Below are 19408 nucleotides of genomic sequence, written 5' to 3' on the forward strand. Positions count from 1 at the left end.
TGACTGTCCCCTCATGGTCTTTTAGGGCGTCAGTCATTATTCTTTCCAGGGAGATGTTCAAGAGGGTGGAAGAGAGCAAACAGCCTTGTCTCACTCCGACTGTGGTTCTGAACCAGTCCCCAATGCTGCTGTTGAAGTATACAGCACTTGTGGAATTGCCATACAGGTTTTCTATTACTCTGATCAGGTTGGCGTTGATGTTGTATAGCCTCATGGTAGCCCACAGAGCTGCATGCCATACCCTGTCGAAAGCCTTCTTAAAGTTCAGGAAGACGTGGTAGAGGTCCTGTTGGTGATGCAGGTACCTCTAGCACAGTATCCTGAGGTTGAAGATCTGCTCCGTTGTGCTGCGCCCTTGTCTGAAGCCTGCCTGTTCTTCAGCGATGATCTTCTCTTCATGTAGCTTCAATCTGTTCAGTAAGATATTCAGCATAACTTTGCTCCGGTGGCTGATGAGGCTGATAGTTCTGTAGTTCTGGCATAGCTGTAAGTTGACTTTCTTTGTGAGGTTGATGATGAGGGACTGCTGAGTTCTGAGCAGTATTCTGTCCACCTCTTTAAGATGTCTGGTTCCTCCATCAGACAATTTCCGTCTTTGTCTTGTATTGTGGTGGTTCGCCCTTGCTTTGTGCTGGTCAGATCTTTCACCAGTTGGTAGGCTTTTTTGCTGTTGTTCTTGTTCATCAATGTCCTGGCACTGTTCTCCAATCGCCTTTTTCATGCTTTTCTTGATTTCTTGGTTGACTGCTTTGTACTGCTTTGCGCCTTCAGTGTCGTTCTTTTTCTTCTTCAGGTCTCTCTGTTTGTCACAAAGATTGAATACATCGGCTGTGACCCAGGGCTTTTTGACTGAGCGGTGCTTTCCAAGGATCTCACTGGCCGTTTCAGTCACCGCTGTGTTGAAGTTGTCAATCAACATGTGTATGTCTGTGTCGACAACATCTAGATCAGATTCTCAGATAAACATTGTTGCAGAAAACATGGTAATTGACATGACGCCTTATCTATGATCGCTCCGCCCACTTAATCACGTGGCTCAGCGGGTAGCAAACCTAGACAAGCTAACACCAAAATGGCTACATTGCCTTTATACTGCATTAACGCGCCATTCTGGATTATTTTTATGGACTTTTTGACACCATATGACACTTGTATAAGGAGTTTGTGTCATTTAGTTATTTTGCGAATGCAAAAAATATACGTTTATAGAGAACATCAGCTAATTATAACGGGTTTTTCGGTACATGAATAACGCTCTCAAACGCTTGCACGCTGACCGAAATCAAACCTGTTATTACGTGTGATGTTGGTATAAGCAATAAATTAACACTTCTTCAACGGCATTTACCCATGTTATTTATGAAACATTCCCACTCGTGTATTTGACACGAAATAGCGCTTTAAACTGGGATTTCGGTGAAGTTTTACACGCTTTCTGACACTGAGTGAACCAAAATCCCACATGTTATTACGTATAAAAGTGATATTAATAATATTAAACATTGCTTATGGGACATTTATCAATCACTATAATTGAAAGTGCAAGACAGCACAATAAGTTTGGTCATTGTCATATATAAAGTAGCGCTGTATGAAGGGGAATTCAGTAAAGCTACCTGTATCAGACGCTGGCGCAGGTACCGACTTCTCCCAAGTTCGGCATTTATTGGTTATATCAGTTATAATAAATCTTATTATGTGGCATTTATCGATTTGATTCTATTAAAATAGAAACATATAATCGTTTTCACTTGTTTCTGACACACACACACAAAACTTGATTTATAACGGTGATTTCGTTAAGTTATGCAAAGTTGGTACCAATCTTTTCTTTTATTCTACAAGCACACGTGATAAAATTCATACTTAATAATGCGTAGTTATTTCTAACATAACATTTCCAGTTTTTTAAATAAATAAATGCTCCATAAGGGTGATCTCGGTAATTCTACACATTGAAGCTTCCACTTGCTCTTGTCAAGACCGCATTTCCGCCTTTGAAATGGTATATATTTAATTAATCTAACTTATGGATACCGAATCTCAGAGTTACATAAAACTTATTCACACCGTTTTTGCTTTATTTCATTTCCGCTTTTTTTTTCGAACAAATCAAACGAAAAAAATGAGAACTAGGCATTCCATCTCAAAGGTGGATTAAATGCGTTCATTGGTGACAATCACATGTCTGCACATGTGTAGATACCGTTATTAATATAATATATCACGTGTCACCTTCTAATAACATGTATAATGGCAATAAAGTGCATTACTATCAGAGTAATAAAACACAGCACAAATTAGGCTTCATGCTGGGTTTTATTTCTCTTAAAGTAATGCAGATGAACCTCGCTTCTGTATATTAATGACCTAGTAACTGATAAAACTTTTTTTTTAAACGTGAAATATTATGTGATAATCAGATCGATTACATAAACTATTTAAATCTGCTAGTATATCCGATATAAATATATTATAATTGTCTTTGACAGTGTTGACGTTCAGTTGTTCGTAGTGACGACCGCATGCATTTATACATCTCTTACACTTCTCAAGATTTCTTTTCGGCTTTGGAAACGATATAAATTAAATGTCACCAACTAATCTTTCAGGATATCGATTGTTCGAGTTACATTATAGTCCCCATTAACACCGTTTAACCATTTTTAATCTACCTTTTTTTAAGAGGAAAACGAAAGAAACTCGCTAAAGTAAAAGTGAACCTATACATAGCTTGTCTAGAAAATGGCTTGATTGACAGGCTGCGTCATGTCAATTGATCATGATACATCATACATCACTGATTATTTTACTCTGAACCAACATACAGTTAAAAACAAAATGCAAGCTAAATCCTAAGTCCTATATTAAAAATATAAGCCATGCTTTCGGAAAATAGGGCTTTTAACGTCTTTTTTAATGGACTTTGTCCTCCAAAGAAAATCTTTTCTAAAGGAAAATCCAGTCAAGGCGCAATTAAGTGCGTTCCCTGATTAGCCAGGCGCAATTAAGTGCGTTCCCTGATTAGCCAGGCGCAATTAAGTGCGTTCCCTGATTAGCCAGGCGCAATTAAGTGCGTTCCCTGATAAGCCAGGCGCAATTAAGTGCGTTCCCTGATTGGCCAGGCGCAATTAAGTGCGTTCCCTGATTAGCCAGGCGCAATTAAGTGCGTTCCCTGATTAGCCAGGCGCAATTAAGTGCGTTCCCTGATTAGCCAGGCGCAATTAAGTGTGTTCCCTGATTAGCCAGGCGCAATTAAGTGCGTTCCCTGATTAGCTTGAGTGAACTACTCAGGCTAATCTTGTTTGACACTTTAGGCACATGAATTAAGCTTGCTGTTTCTAGAGCGCAGCTCATATTGTCTACAGTTATTCCATTGACCCTTTCCCACTTAGAAGCAAAGTGAAAATAGCAATATGCAAACAGCATAAAACTGGAAGTAACTCGCAGTCTGTTCAGGTTTTATGCTGTTTGCTGCTCATCAGTATCTAAGGGTAGGAAATAAAGCCTTTAAAAGTTGAATCAAGCAAAAAATGTCTTTAATAAATTTAACTTTCTAAGGAACTACAATTGCGTAAAAATACATATCTAAGCAGTAAAGGGTTAAGTAGGACTGAAGGAGCTGCAAACCCCTACATACAATGCCACTTATGAAACCATTGATGAACCTGATCACCTTTCAAGGCGAAAATAGGAAAAACATGACAACCCATGTCATCAATCAGAGGGAGGACATCACTTCCCCAGCTTCTGGTTATTACCATAGGAGAGTCATAATCCACATGCCAGAATCCATCATCACTCCATCAGCGCCTTAATTACAGAGCACCACATCCTGGAGTGCTCTTCCAAAGGAGGTAAAATGTGTGTAAATTGCAACAAATAAATGTTCGAATTGCATGAAATCTGGCTATAATGCCATTAATCAATTACTTTATTTCACCCCTGAAATGCTTAGCACACTAATAAACTTTAATCTCCCTTTTCAAAGGAGTGCATGACGGACTTGTCCATGGTAATGTCAAAAAGAAGTTTTGCCTCCATTAGACTTGTTTGTACATCAGAATTATCAAATAAATGATTTACAAGATTAATGACCTTATTTGAGGCTTTATCTGGAGACATGTTAAATATTTATGAAGGTATAAACCTTTGGTCTTGTAGAAACGTGTGGGGGGAGGGGGGTTGCTCTCACGATGCATGATACAACGTTTTTTAAATATGCTGATGTTTGTTTTTAAATTGTCTTGGGCAAAATATTATTTTTGTTTCCATGAAAACTGTGTTGCTATGCAGTCTAAATCCACTAGATTGTTGCCAAGATGGCCGTCAAGATGTCCTCCCCCAAACCTGAAAATTACAGCGTTTTTACAAATGAAAAAAACATCATATACTTTGTTATGCAAATAAGGCTAGCTTTGTAACTTAAGCTTATAAAGTTTTTTTGAGTGAAATATAATTCATTTTTGTTGAGATTAATTAATGAAAAAAATAGATTCTTAAACATCAATTTTTATTTGTCTGAATATAACACTTTCTGAACAATACACATGATCAACTCTGGTTGATGATAAACATTTTGCCTATTTTAGTCAAAGAGCAGTACTTGGATACATCCGGTACAGACAGCCCCACTCTCAATATCTGCATTGCTCTGAGAAAAGGGGCTTAATGCATGTGCATTAAAAGTCATCCTATGATTACCTATTGAAGTCTGCACAGAGTAATCAGGGAACACACTTTCGGTTTTTATGGATTTTTGTTGTTGAAAGGAAGTCTCTTTTTCACAAAAATCCAGTTTAAGAGTGTTGTCCTTGACTAGACTATGCAGATAATCGGAGAACTTTAAGCACATGCATTAAGCCCCCTTTTCCCACAGCTTAGCTCACAATTCTATTCCCTGCACCTGGTCACACTGCTGCCTGCAACAATGTGATTAAAGATGACCACATCACAAGATCGCCTCCATGTCCCATATGTTTCCGAGGCTTTGACACTCAGACAGAGATTTACAGAGGACCAATTGTCACAGTCTTCACATATTCTCCCAACCATATGAAATTGACTTTCCACTGGGCTGAATTAACACAGATGATAAATATCCTCCAAAATTACTACATGAATCATACCCAATCTGCAAGAAAATTCGTTTAGGGCGTGTGCTTATCTAATTATAGCCATAACCCTTCTGCATAGATAGGGTCATTTGGTAATTTGCATACTCCCGAGATGTTTGACACCCTTGAAATTGCTTGTCATCTTGGTGATCAACTGGTAGCTAGTTGCCTAAACCAAACCATGTTCTAAAGATACCACTCAATTCAAAATCTTAGCCAACAAAATAAAACTCATCTGGAGAGTGGGAAGTATTCTGATAATACCAACACCCATCTGGACCATTGTCTCTGATATAATTATTTCACAGAGCATCTTATTTGGTAAAAGTCTATTACATGGTGATCATGTGCAGTGTACACAGAAAACATACCTCCCTGACAATTTATGTATGTCCCTGACAATGTATGGAAAATATCAGAGAATATGCAAAACTAGGTGAAAATTATGACGTACCATTTGGATCGAAAGTCAACAAGACCTACTAAGTAAAAAGAGAAATCTACGTCGAAGTAAATTTTTTTGTACTTCGACGTACTAAATTGTACTTCGATGTACAGATTTTACCGACCCTTGAGTGTTAGCCAATCAGAAGACGCCTTACATCTGTTGCTTTTATTTTATTTATACCAAATTATGCGACTATCGACCGCTAACTCATAGATATTGTGCGTATTTATTGAACATTATTATTATTTATACCAAATTATGCAACTATCGACCGCTAACTCATACATAATGTGCGTATTTATTGACCCTAACCCTAACCCTAATCAGTTTAAAAAACAACAACACAAAAATACTAACTGAAAAAGAGAAAGTATGCTGCGTAATATGCCTTACTGGTGGAACTAACCTCTTTCAGTGCTGGAACCGAATTTTGAAGGCCTTTGCAAACAGATTGGATCCAGATGAGAGGCCACAGAACATGGCGTCTCATCTGGATCCAAACTGTTTGCTATTCTGATAGTATTCTTTAAAAACTCGAAGAAAATGCTAATTTTAGAAATTCAGCAGACAACATTTTAGCAGACGACAAATTTCCCAGCATGCAAAGGGTTAAAATCCTGATTTCACTGGCAGTACAGGAGACACTAAAGGTCTTTTGGGGATTTGATAGCAGATGGTCCCCAAATGATGGATGCCTGTTAACATTTACACATATATGGGCATTACTTTACACTATGTCGCTTTTTACTTTGTGTGCCTACAAAATGGCCACCATAATGAAGCAATAAATAATCATGGAATATTTAATGGGTTACCATGCAATTTTCCTCATTTGCACCACCAAATGAGGGTCCAGAAAATGCGGACATGTCTAAAATGAGCAATGGACTTTTATTCTTCATTGCTTCCAATTTCCACGCCTTGGATACTAAGGAACCAAACAACAAACTTGATGGGACTTGTTACATATAGCAGATTGAGGCTTTTTTATGTGTATCAGTAAATGCCTTAAACTGGTAGATTTTAACCCTTTACCACTAAGATATGTATTTTCACCCATTTGTAGTCCCTCAGAAAGTTAAATTTAATTAAAGACTTTTCTTACTAGATTCAAATTTTTAAGGCTTCATTTACAACCCTTAGATACCGATGAGCAGCAAACAGCATAAAACCTGAACAGACTGCCAGTTACAGTTTATGCTGGTTGCAAAAGCCATTTTCACTTTGCTTCTCAGTAGGATGTCTTTATGACGACAAAAATATAATTTAAGAAAAAAGTTGTCCCCAGCGGGCCTTTAGCCTGCAATGTCTGTAGGATTAAAGGGCTATAATGCCCAAACCACTCTGCCATTCGGACCGACACAGAAACTTTATACTTTATATTTGTGGTCCACAAGTTGTAACAAAATATTACAAGAATAACAGAATAATTCCAAACGATTCAATCAAAATAATTTTAAATAACTCTTATCATTTCACGTTTTGAATGTTTTATAAATTGAAAAGATGATAATTTTCATAAACAAAGCTGTATTTTTTTGTATCTGTCTTCATTTTATAAGTGGTCACACATTTCACAAGATCCTTGATTTATAATGTTCTTTGATTTTTTTAATGAGAGTGTGACAATTTTGGAATAACGCCTTTTGATGGAAATTTCCTTAAATGACTTGCATTTAAGTTTGTATTCTTTTGGAACTTGCAAAATAAAACATACAAGTTCTTTTGAGGTCATTTTTAAGATAAATAACATTGCTATTTGAGCAAAAACGTCCCCCAAGAAAGCCTTGAGCCTCATAATTATACAGCCTGGAGCAATTCTCCCCAGAAATACCTCTGTCAAACATCTGTCTCTTGGGCAGACTGGACGGACAGTGAGTAGCTGAACCCTGAATTGCTGCCATTTTTAGAATAATGGCACAAATTATCAGTCAACAATCCATTCACATATGAAACATTCGAAATGCTCCTATCAACTTGTAATATTTCAATACTATTTCATTGTTAATTTATTACAGCCCAATTAATATTTCTAACAGCTATGTCTAAGGCTTTGAGCTAATTTTGACAAAATTGCTAATGTTGTTTCTTTTTACTCCACAACTGAGAAGTAACTTTGTTTTGAATTCAGAGGTTACACTATTATCCCGAGTCTCGGAACATTTGACTTATATAAATCCTTCTTTTTAAAGTATAATTATGAATTTTGTTCAAAATCAAATGTCTCTTCTTGTTGTTTAAATAACACAATGAAGTGTTGGAATTAAATCACTGTCACATAAAATTGCATACAAACTCATCAATGGTGTGGGAAAAGCAAGGTTCCATGACTTCATTAGATTCAATTTCATTGTCATTTAAAAAAGGCTTGCTTTTGAATCTCATTCTTTAAGGCAAGTGTTCTCCCAAGTATCTGTTTTGAATCTCAATTAGACTTGATTAAGCTTAAAACGTTTCTTGAAATGTCTGTCCAGGGTTCAAAATGCTATCTTTTGGAATTTGCAGTAATTTGATTTGCTGGAAATGCATTAAAGAAGGTGTATTAGTTAGCAGTTTCATTTGAGAAGAAGCTGTTTTAGAAGAAAGCGTGACAAATGTACAAATTGTACAAACATTTTTTTATTGCTAAGATCCTTTCAGAACATATAATAATGTATGGCAGACAAAAGAGTCTATCTACAGTTACAACATGAAAACAAACTTGTGCTTTAAATGTATTTAATATTTGACGTGTTCACAGGCAAATTATTGAAAAACTCAGACTTGTTTCTTTAAAATTTAAATTGATTGAATCCATTGTTCAATCCATTGATTGTGTTTGTACCCAGACCTGCACCTTGTAACTGTCCACCATTCACTATAATATAACCAGATCCAGTGAGGTAAACCATATAGCAAAAGAAGCATTCAGCTGATAAGCCCAGATAAGGGGGTAAGATTAAGGGCAGCTAATGGGGCCATAACTTCGGCAGTATCTAGACACAGTCTACTTGAATTACAAATTATAATAACAAGAACATGCCCGTTTCATGACAGGAAAATAAGTTTAATGCTTTTCAGTGATAAAACATGCAGAGGGCCAATGCTAAGGTTAATTGTAACAAATTCATGATGGCTGAATGTATGGTGCATTTTGACAGAGACTTAAATCTGTTTTACATGCATAATTTTAATGTTAAACCTAATTTTGTTTTCAATGTCTAGTCAAAATATGATGTTTTGCAGGTCTTAAAATCAATTTGTCAACACTAACCTGTAATCAGTGAAGCAATTTTGTCCAAATTTCGTGGAAATATTACCATGTGGTACTTTGAGCAGAGAATAGAAAGATTATAAGGTCCTAACCAAATAAAGCTGCATCATGTTAGAACCCAGAGGAAGTTCTGGCACTTCTGTCTAATAACCTCACTAGAATTACAACAGTCGAATTGTATCAGCAAGTTTTAGCTTTTCCTTATTTTACTTAAAGGCATTTAATTTTGGTGTGGCCTTTTGCTGTAAGGGAAAGCTGGAGTACCAGCAGAAAATAAGTATGTCCGGTACAGTCAGACAACCATCCAAATGCATTGGCCTCGAGCAGGGATTGAACCTGGGTCACTTAAAACGCAAACAACTAATCTAGCCTAAATGGTCATCTTTCATGATCTATAGAACAATATGTAACAAAAATTTGTGGGCTTTTAAGAATTAATCACAAAACATCAATTTTGCCACATGGTTATTTCCACCTCTAGTTATTGCAAACATCTTTGCAAGGGAAACCAAGAACTTTCCAGAAGCTAGGTAACACTATATCCACTAGGCCACAGTGACTATGAATAAGCCGCATTGACTATGAATAGGCCACATTGACTATGAATAGGCCACAGTGACTATGAATAGGGCACAGTGACTATGAATAGGCCACAGTGACTATGAATAGGCCACAGTGACTATGAATAGGTCACAGTGACTATGAATAGGCCACAGTGACTATGAATTGACCACAGTGACTATGAATAGGCCACAGTGACTATGAATAGGCCACAGTGACTATGAATAGGCCACAGTGACTATGAATAGGCCACAGTGACTATGAATAGGCCACAGTGACTATGAATTGACCACAGTGACTATTAATTGGCCACAGTGACTATGAATTGTTAAAGAGCTACCAGCTTAATCATTTCAAGAATTTGTATGAAAGTATACAACTTGTAACATAGTTGTTGTAGAACACGATTACATAAACGTTGACAAAGTCCATTTGTGATTTCATTTCGTTTATTTCTGCTTAATACCACAACACAACATTTTTTAAATGTTTGTCATATACAAGACAACACGCGAAGCCCGCAACGGGCCCAGCCCGCAAAATCAAGCAATAAAGGCCTTCTTTGTTCCACTGCTCAAGTAAGACTGTTTATTAATATAGCTATAAACAAAGAAAGCTTTGGTAATTGTCACGTGTACAATTTCTGATTGGCTGTGTAAAGTCACGTGTCTATGACGAATGCAACGGACACATAGCGAATACATACCGAATATTGACACATAAGGTAAGCAAATATTCGTGACCGGATTTGATAAACCGAGGCTACAACAAAGTTGATCCAGGTGGCCGCCTATCCAAGACCGCATGAAATCTGGTACAAATTAATCCAACAATGCCCCAAATGTGCGTTTTGTGTGCGTTATGTTACAAACTTCAAAGTTGTTAAGGCTACTATGCATGTAGTTCTTTTTAAAAATTGTTCACAAAATCACAGGCTTCCTCAACAAGGTTGCCATACAAAATGGGAATTTCGCAAAATGTTTGACATGTTGACAGTGTATCTATGATCACTGATCATTTCTATTGTTGCTAACACTTTGTAGCATCATATAAATCACATATCAAATCTAACTTTTTTGGAACAGATTGTTAAAAAAAAATAACAAAGACTATCACAGTAGTATTTTAGTTCTTAACATTTTCATAACACTTGCATTATGAATCTTTGTAGATGCGAATAAACAATGTCATAATATAAGCATTTTTTTGAAGATTAAGAAACAGTGAAAATATGAATAATAAGTCACACCAATTTTGCCAGACAATTTTTTCCTACAATAGAAATCAAATTCATTTACCGAACATACTCAATTGGACAGTTCATAACTTTGGCTTGAAGTTTGGACATGCAATCACAGTGAATTTGCTATATGTTCAACCAAGTTCATGAAAGTTATTTTATGGCAGCCAACTTGGCAAGAAATGTTTTTATCACAAATGCTATAATGACAGCAATTATTATAGCTCAAAGTTTCCTTGAATTGTGACTTATTCTCTTACAGTTAACATTTTGTTCCCTGAACTAAATGGACTAGACTTAAAAAAACTACTAAAATTATGCCTCTTTTGCAATTGTCCATAAAATCGTGATAAAATCATTAATATTATATAAATGATTATCGCACAAAAAATAATAGTACTTAAGCTTGAAATGCAGGCAACAGAAAATATGAAGATATAATGATAAGTACATTGTATATTTATGGCTTGAACTGCATTACATTGCTAATAACAAATATTATATTTGTTTGTTTAGACTGCAGGCAAAAGCAACAAAAAAATATATTGATTGCTGGAAATGCAGACAATAGTAAAAATATTTGATTGATTGCTTGAACTGCAGGAAAAAGCAAATATAAAATGTTATATTGATTGCTAAAACTGAAGGCAAGAGATATATAACAAAATATTGGAAATCTTTTTTAACAGTATCTAGGGCCACAAACTGAACAGAACTAATGTATTTAACACTTCCCCCATATGTCTCAAGGAAGATACTGTTTTTCAATTAATGATTCCCCCAAAGATATTCTTTGTAAAGTAAATTACATGAAATGTTCCTGAAAAATAATCTATCTTGATAACAACTGCGGGTTTCAAACAAAAGTTGTTTGAAAATTTTATCTTAAAAGCATTTGCAGACATTCTTGATAATGACTCCATTGTGAGACAACTAGATATCTACGAAATGGAACATTCATCAAATGGCCTCTGGGTCAAATATTTATAGGTTATTAGACGTTTCGCTGTACAATACGGGGATATATTTGGACGAGCACACAGTTTAAGTCATATTGGACATATAGGCGAGTCCAATATGACTTCAAACTGTGTGCGAGTCCAAATATATCACGTATTGTACAGTTTAAACGTCTAATAATCTTTTTATTCTATATCCCTTTCTAACGCTCTTTTGTTTCTTCTTTAAAATATATTACCAAACCAGCTTTCTGTATTTTTATTTTCATTCACCTGATTACGCAATTTATGACGTATCTCGTGTGACGTCATTTCTCTGACGAAACATACTAGTATAAGCAAGACTTTCTGCATTTTAGGGACAACACTAATCACTATGGCCGTGTTTGTGTTTAACAGTAAATTAATCATATTATTTTTTTAAATCATCGAACGAATCCAAAACGTATTTCGGATTGTGTGTTTGTAATGCATAATTGTTAACTTCGATAGGAATAAAACAACTCGCTCCGACAGGATTACGAATTCGTAAATCGTGTTTTGGGTCAGAATGGTTAGCATGGGATACAAACGCTTTCAAAGAAAGAGTGGATTTAAATACATTTCGATAAAGGGATGGAAGAACAGAAAATGGAAGGGCATATCATTGAACTGTGTTTCTATAAGCATTGGATTAAAGCTGTCATTGAGGTTAATAAAATAGAGTTTTTGTTTTGCTGTTGCATTTGTTTTTCAATTTCAAACAATAACAATATCACTTGCTGTTGCATTTGTTTTTAATTTCTAACATTTATCTAATTTATTTATTTAAGAAATACAATCTAAATATCGCCTGTGTGAATCGAATATTGTACATTCGGATACTTTTTCTCGGTAACGGCTTTTATCGTTATAAAACAATTGCTTAGTGCACTTGTACTCAACTGTCCAATATGGAAAAAATACAGACTTTTTGGATCCAATATCGGAATATATCGGACGGTCACGTGGTACTTATGAAGAATGCCCATTGGATAAATTTATTGGATATAGAATAATAATTTTTATTTGATAATTACACACCAAGACATTTTATTTTAACATATATGAATAGTTGTAAGTGTTGTTTTTTGTAGTTTGTTTACTTACAAGCATGTTTTTCAGAATATGATAAACCAAATGTTGTTTACAATTACTTTGGATATAATTTTGACATTGTTGACTCAAGAACAACAGCAAAGAATATATTGTGCAACTGATGCACTACATATATAAAGTGATTTCATATTACGCCTATGTAAAACTATGATGATGCAATGAATACTTATTAAATTGAAATCCTGAACAAAATGGATTTTTTTGATGAATCAGATGAAGTGAATCTCTAAGAATTCAATCTTTAACTGTTTACACATCTAAACAAGAGGGCAAAGATGGCCCTAGTTTGCTCACCTGAGAGGAGTCGGTTCATTCAATCTTTACCAAATGTCAAACTTGACCTAGACATTGTCCAGACAAACATCCTGGTCAAGTTTCATCATTATTTCATCTGCCAGTCATGATCAATGTACCTATAAAGTTTCATGATCCTAGGCGTAAGCATTCTTGAGTTATCATCCAGAAAACATTTTTCTAAGTTGAGTCACTGTGACCTTGACAGCCATTGTGTGAATACGTTTTTTGGCACTGTGACCTTGACCTTTGACCTAGTGACCTGATAATCAATAAGGGTCATCTGCGAGTCATGATCAATATACCTATGAAGTTTCATGAACCTAGGCATAAGCGTTCTTGAGTTATCATCCAGAAACCATTTTACTATTTCAGGTGACCGTGACCTTGACCTTTGATCTAGTGACCTGAAAATCAATATGGGTCATCTGCGAGTCATGATCATTGTACCTATGAAGTTTCAAGATCCTAGGCATAAGCTTTCTTGAGTTATCATCCAGAAACCATTTTACTATTTCAGGTCAATGTGACCTTGACCTTTGACCTAGTGACCTGAAAATCAATAGGGGTCATCTACGAGTCATGATCAATGAACCTATGAAGTTTCATTCCTAGGCCTAAGCGTTCTTGAGTTATCATCTGGAAACCATTTTACTATTTCGGGTCATCATGACCTTGACCTTTGACCTAGTGACCTGAAAATCAATAGGGGTCATCTAGGATTTATGATCAATATACCTATGAAGTTTCATGATCCTAGGCCTATGTGTTCTTGAGTTATCATCCGGAAACCTTTTTTCTATTTCGGGTCATTGTGACCTTGACCTTTGACCTAGTGACCTGAAAATCAATAGGGGTCATCTGCGAGTCATGATCAATGTATCTATGAAGTTTCATGATCCTAGGCATAAGTATTCTTGAGTTATCATCCGGAAACCATTTTACTGCTTTGGATCACCGTGACCTTGACCTTTGACCTATCAACCTGAAAATCAATAGGGGTCATCTGCGAGTCATGATCAATGTATCTATGAAGTTTCATGATCCTAGGCATAAGCGTTCTTGAGTTATCATCCAGAAACCATTTTACTATTTCAGGTCACGTGACCTTGACCTTTGACCTAGTGACCTGAAAATCAATAGGTTTCATCTTCGAGTCATGATCAATGTACCTATGAAGTTTCATGATCCTAGCCATAAGCGTTCTTGAGTTATCATCTGGAAACCATTTTACTATTTCAGGTCACGTGACCTTGACCTTTGACCTAGTGACCTGAAAATCAATAGGTTTCATCTTCGAGTCATGATCAATGTACCTATGAAGTTTCATGATCCTAGCCATAAGCGTTCTTGAGTTATCATCTGGAAACCATTTAACTATTTCGGGTCACCGTGACCTTGACCTTTGACCTAGTGACCTGAATCAATAGGGGTCATCTATGAGTCATGATCAATGAACCTATGAAGTTTCATTCCTAGGCCTAAGCGTTCTTGAGTTATCATCTGGAAACCATTTTACTATTTCGGGTCATCGTGACCTTGACCTTTGACCTAGTGACCTGAAAATCAATAGGGGTCATCTAGGAGTTATGATCAATGTACCTATGAAGTTTCATGATCCTAGGCCTAAGTGTTCTTGAGTTATCATCCGGAAACCATTTTACTATTTCAGGTCATTGTGACCTTGACCTTTGACCTAGTGACCTGAAAATCAATAGGGGTCATCTGCGAGTCATGATCAATGTATCTATGAAGTTTCATGATCCTAGGCATAAGCGTTCTTGAGTAATCATCCGGAAACCATTTTACTGCTTAGGGTCACCGTGACCTTGACCTTTGACCTAGTGACCTGAAAATCAATAGGGGTCATCTGCGAGTCATGATAATTGTATCTATAAAGTTTCAGGATCCTTGGCATAAGCACTCTTGAGTTATCATCCGAAAACCATCTGGTGGACGGAGGGACCGACATGAGCAAAACAATATTCCCCCTCTTCTTCGAAAGGGGGGGGGGGCATAATGAGAAAACTGCCCCCCTCCCAGCAGCCATGTTATTCAACTGACCGGAACCATTTTTTAACTCAACTCTCGTATCAAGGAAACAAAAGTTCTGAGCAAATTTCATGAAAATTGGGCCAAAAATGTGACTTCTACTGTGTTCACATGTTTTCACTATATACATATAGAAAAAATGCCCCGCCCACTGGCGGCCATGTTTTTTCACCGATCCCTACCATTTTCAAACTCGTCCGAGATATCAATAAAACCAATGTTTTGACCAACTTTCATGATGATTGGGCAAAAATTGTGACTTCTAGAATGTTTACAAGGTTTCTCTATAGCCAAATAAGGAGATCTGCCCCGCCAACTGGCGGCCATGTTTTTCAAAGGATCGGAACCACTTTTGAACTCAACCAAAATATCATTAAGACAAACATTTTGACAAAGTTACATGAAGATTGGGCATGAAATGTGACTTCTACAGTGTTTACAAGGTTTTTCTTTTTTTTGACCTAGTGACCTAGTTTTTGACCCGGCACAACCCAGTTTCGACCTCGGCCGAGATTTCATTGGTACAAAGCTTGTGACCAAGTTTCATGAAGATGGGACAAGAAATGTGGCCTCTAGAGTGTTTACGAGCAAATGTTAACGGACGGACGGACAAACGACGGACAAAGACCGGTCACAAAAGCTCACCTGAGCAATCAGGTGAGCTAAAAAAGTTACTCATCACATATCACACAACCTTCTGTGTTTAAGGTATGAAATGTTTGAAATGTATACCTGCTGTAACTTTCCTAGCTCAGATACACTATTACTGACACTGAACCCCCAAATTACATCATGGATTCCAATACTTGCATACAATGGAGCCTCGCTCTGGGAAAACAGGGCTTAATGCATGTGGGTGAAGTATCGTCCCAGATAAGCCTGTGCTGCCTGCACAGGCTAATCAGGGACAACACTTTCCGCTTTTATTGTATTCTTCTTTTACAGGACGTCACTTCTGAGCAAAAATCTAGTTCATGCGCAAAGTATTGTCTCTGAAAAGCTTGTGCGGACTGCACAGGCTAATCTTTTATGAAACTTTTTGCACATTCATTAAACCCCATTTTCCCAGAACAAGTCTCAATCATGATCTGAGAGATCAGTGCACAAGAGTGGAATTAAAGCACACCATACTAAGTGCATCCAAGGTGCCAATTGTCTTTACCAAGCAGGGCATTACAGTGACAATGATGGAGATTATCAAATTATTATCAACGATACCTTCTTATTAACTATTGAAAATAAAAGCAGAGCCTTGTATTAGGTGGTCAAGATGTCTGCTGATCTGGTCATACCAAACTGTTTCCCTTGATACAAATCTGTACATCTAAAATTCCAAGAAATCCAACACAATATTTCTATTACCCTTTGTAGATGGCTATAAAGTTTATTATTTAGGTTCACTGGGAGGCACTTTCATCTGCATAATACTCAATTATTTGTATATTCTGTTTATGGAATGAACATAAATGTCAAAAAATACAGGAGGAAAACTTCTGAGTATCCACCAGATAATTTTGATTGATCCTAAACAGGCTAGACGTCCGAAATTCTATCCGCGTGTATGTCTTCGATGTCATTATCTCAAATTCATGCAAATTAAGCAATCGAATTAGTTCAAAAGACATTTTTCTGTGATGGAAATCTATAAACACAATCGCCTCAAATAACATGTTTATCCATTTAGCTTCCCACTATGTAGTCTAGAAATGACTTCATTTGGTTTAATACTTGCCCTAATCTATTGGAAAGTTATTTTTGAAACATTTAAATTTGCTTAACAAATCCATACACATTATTGACAAAACTCTTTTGGGTGAATAAATAATATTTTTACACCTGATACGTAAGTGTAACATGATTTGACAAATTGCAGAAATAAACGTTCATCTATGACATTGTCACAGGGAATATTAAAATTGTCATAGAAAAACAAAATATATGGTAAATAGTATCTACTAGCTAACATATTTATTTGGTGAACCTAAATCATTAATGTCAGATAAATGAAAATATTTACCTTTTCCTTTAAATGACTGCAACCTGTCCCGATAGCAGCTTTCTGAAATATTAAAACAATATCATAATTATGATGCATTGCAAAGAAAATTTATATGATTGACTGTGCATAAAAGAGAGATGCAGGGGTTCATTAATGTCATGCAAGCGTTTTATGACCTGATAGCACCTTTTTTCTATTATTTGAATATTCAAAATAAAACATCACTCAATTCAAGCAATGAAATAAAGAATGTTAAAGCCAACCAAACTGATCCAAAGGCTTAAAGATAATGACTTCTTCATCAAAGAAGTGAATGGGACCATAAAACAGCAATAAGGGTGAAAATGAAATGCGTTCTGGGAAAATAGGGCTTAATGCATGTGTGTAAAGTTTCCTCTCAAATAAGCCTGTAATGTCTGCACAGGCAAAACAGGGATGACTCTTTCCACCACAACTGGATTTTCCCTAAGAAGAGACTTTCTTTAATTAAAAAAATGCCATTACAGCTGAATGTTTGTTCCTGATTAGCCTATGTATTAAAACCCATTTTCCATGAGTGAGAGTCAAATGTAAGCTGAACTGCAACTCTAAGGTATTGTCAGATTGTTTCAGTACCTGAGTATCTCAGTCACTTTAAAGATAACTGGAACATAACACACATGAATAGAAAGCACAAACATCCCCCAAATAAACACATCAGCCTCCACATATGAACAGCATACCAGCCAAATGGTTTAATGGCAGTAATCAGAGTTTATCTATGATAGACCATGTAATAAAAATGAATCACTTCAGAGTGTGCTCAGAACTCCTTTAAGAAGACCACTTCTCTGTCCCATTATGCTGAGAATGCTATCAAACTGCCATGATACCTTTTTTTCTGAAAACAAAAAAACACAATCTTTGAGATGTGACATTCCATATGAATTGGAAGCCTCTTAAACAGAACAGCAGTAATGGCCACTTGAAGGCGTGGGCTATTACCTTCAACTGCCTACTTGGAATTATTACATTGACTTTGTGGCAATTGGGGTTCATATTGGGACTCTGTCTCCTTCCCACAGTCTCATTTCCTGGCTTTTGTCTCTTGGTAACCCGCATATTGTTTCTGCTTTGTTTCCTAGGTAATATAATAACTATGAAGGTTTCATTTCCTGGGTTATGTATACTTATGTTCTTGTATCTGTAATTTTTACATGATATGTATAAATACTGATGAAAATGACACATGAGCATGAGGTGCTTGTACTTAATCTGAATAATCTATAGAAAATTCATTGTTTTGCTATCTGGGGAGTCAAACATCAGGGCATAAATTGTGCACATGCTATTTATCAAGCACCTTGAATATGCATGGCATGCAAATGCCTGCACAATTGTGGGTTTAAAATGTGCTTCTGGGGCTTTAATTTAATTTGATTTGAATCTATGTACATTAATTTTTTATTCAAGTTTCTTATGGCTTCTGATTTTAAATGTGCTATCATAACATTCTACTGTTTTTTTTATTATAAAATTTCATATTTTTTTTTTAAATCTAACTGTCTTTCAAAAGGTCATCCCCTGTTTAAATGCAAAATTGCTTTTGTAACATTTTCCTTTCAAATTTAAAGCTACTTATTTGGTCAATTGGGTTTTCAATGTTTGTTCTTGTATAATTTGTGTGTCATTCACAAAAAATAAGGAAATGGTACTAAGGTAGCAAATTAAATTTTATACCTAGATATTTTCTGCATGTATAAATTAAATAACTTATATTTAGGTTTGCACATGTCACTGACTTGTATTATCCATGACTGTAACAAGCTTATGCTTCATCATACACTTCCATTTCAACAAAGATTAAACAAATACATTTTATCTTCATCAATTATATATATAATTTCAACAGACTTCTGTCCCAGGAAGCTAAATGGACCCAAAGGGAAACTTAACTCATCAGATAGTCTGCTGCAAATGATGGCTCTGAAATGAATTTTTCGAAATGCTCAAAAATGACAAATCTGTTCATAACCATAAGAGGAATGTAAACAGAAGCAAACATAGAATGCTAGGTGGAGGTTAAAGGCTTGCTATGATTAAAAGGCTGCAAGAAAAAAAGTTTCAAACAGGCAATGCATGACGGCCATCATTTGAAAGGATGTGTTGCTGCATTTTAAACGTTAAAAACATTCAATTGACAATATTATGTTGACAACTTTAGATATCAAATTTTGATTCAACCACTGACATTGCTTGTTCATTTGAACTTCATGTGCTTTGCATTGAGCTTACCTGTGGGTCAATAAAATACCCAAGCCGTGACACTCAAACAATAGTCTTACAATGCACACTTTTTAATTACAAAA

The 19408-nt window shown here is 36.0% G+C and overlaps 1 protein-coding gene across 2 annotated transcripts in view; it reads right to left on the bottom strand.

Annotated features, from left to right (window-relative positions):
* LOC127880171 (protocadherin gamma-B4-like) overlaps positions 1–17992 on the bottom strand; it is a 69654-nt gene extending 51662 nt beyond the window's left edge. The window contains exons 1-2 of one of the 2 annotated variants that reach the window (XM_052427423.1): positions 17851–17992; positions 17079–17120 (exon numbers count right to left, since the gene is read on the bottom strand). The gene's annotated coding sequence lies outside the window, so the exon portion shown is untranslated. The remainder of the gene's footprint in view (positions 1–17078; positions 17121–17850) is intronic. The other variant, XM_052427421.1, reaches the window with a different exon arrangement.
* Positions 17993–19408: the final 1416 nt, after the last annotated feature.

Source organism: Dreissena polymorpha, chromosome 4 (assembly GCF_020536995.1).
Source record: "Dreissena polymorpha isolate Duluth1 chromosome 4, UMN_Dpol_1.0, whole genome shotgun sequence".
Taxonomy (NCBI): domain Eukaryota; kingdom Metazoa; phylum Mollusca; class Bivalvia; order Myida; family Dreissenidae; genus Dreissena; species Dreissena polymorpha.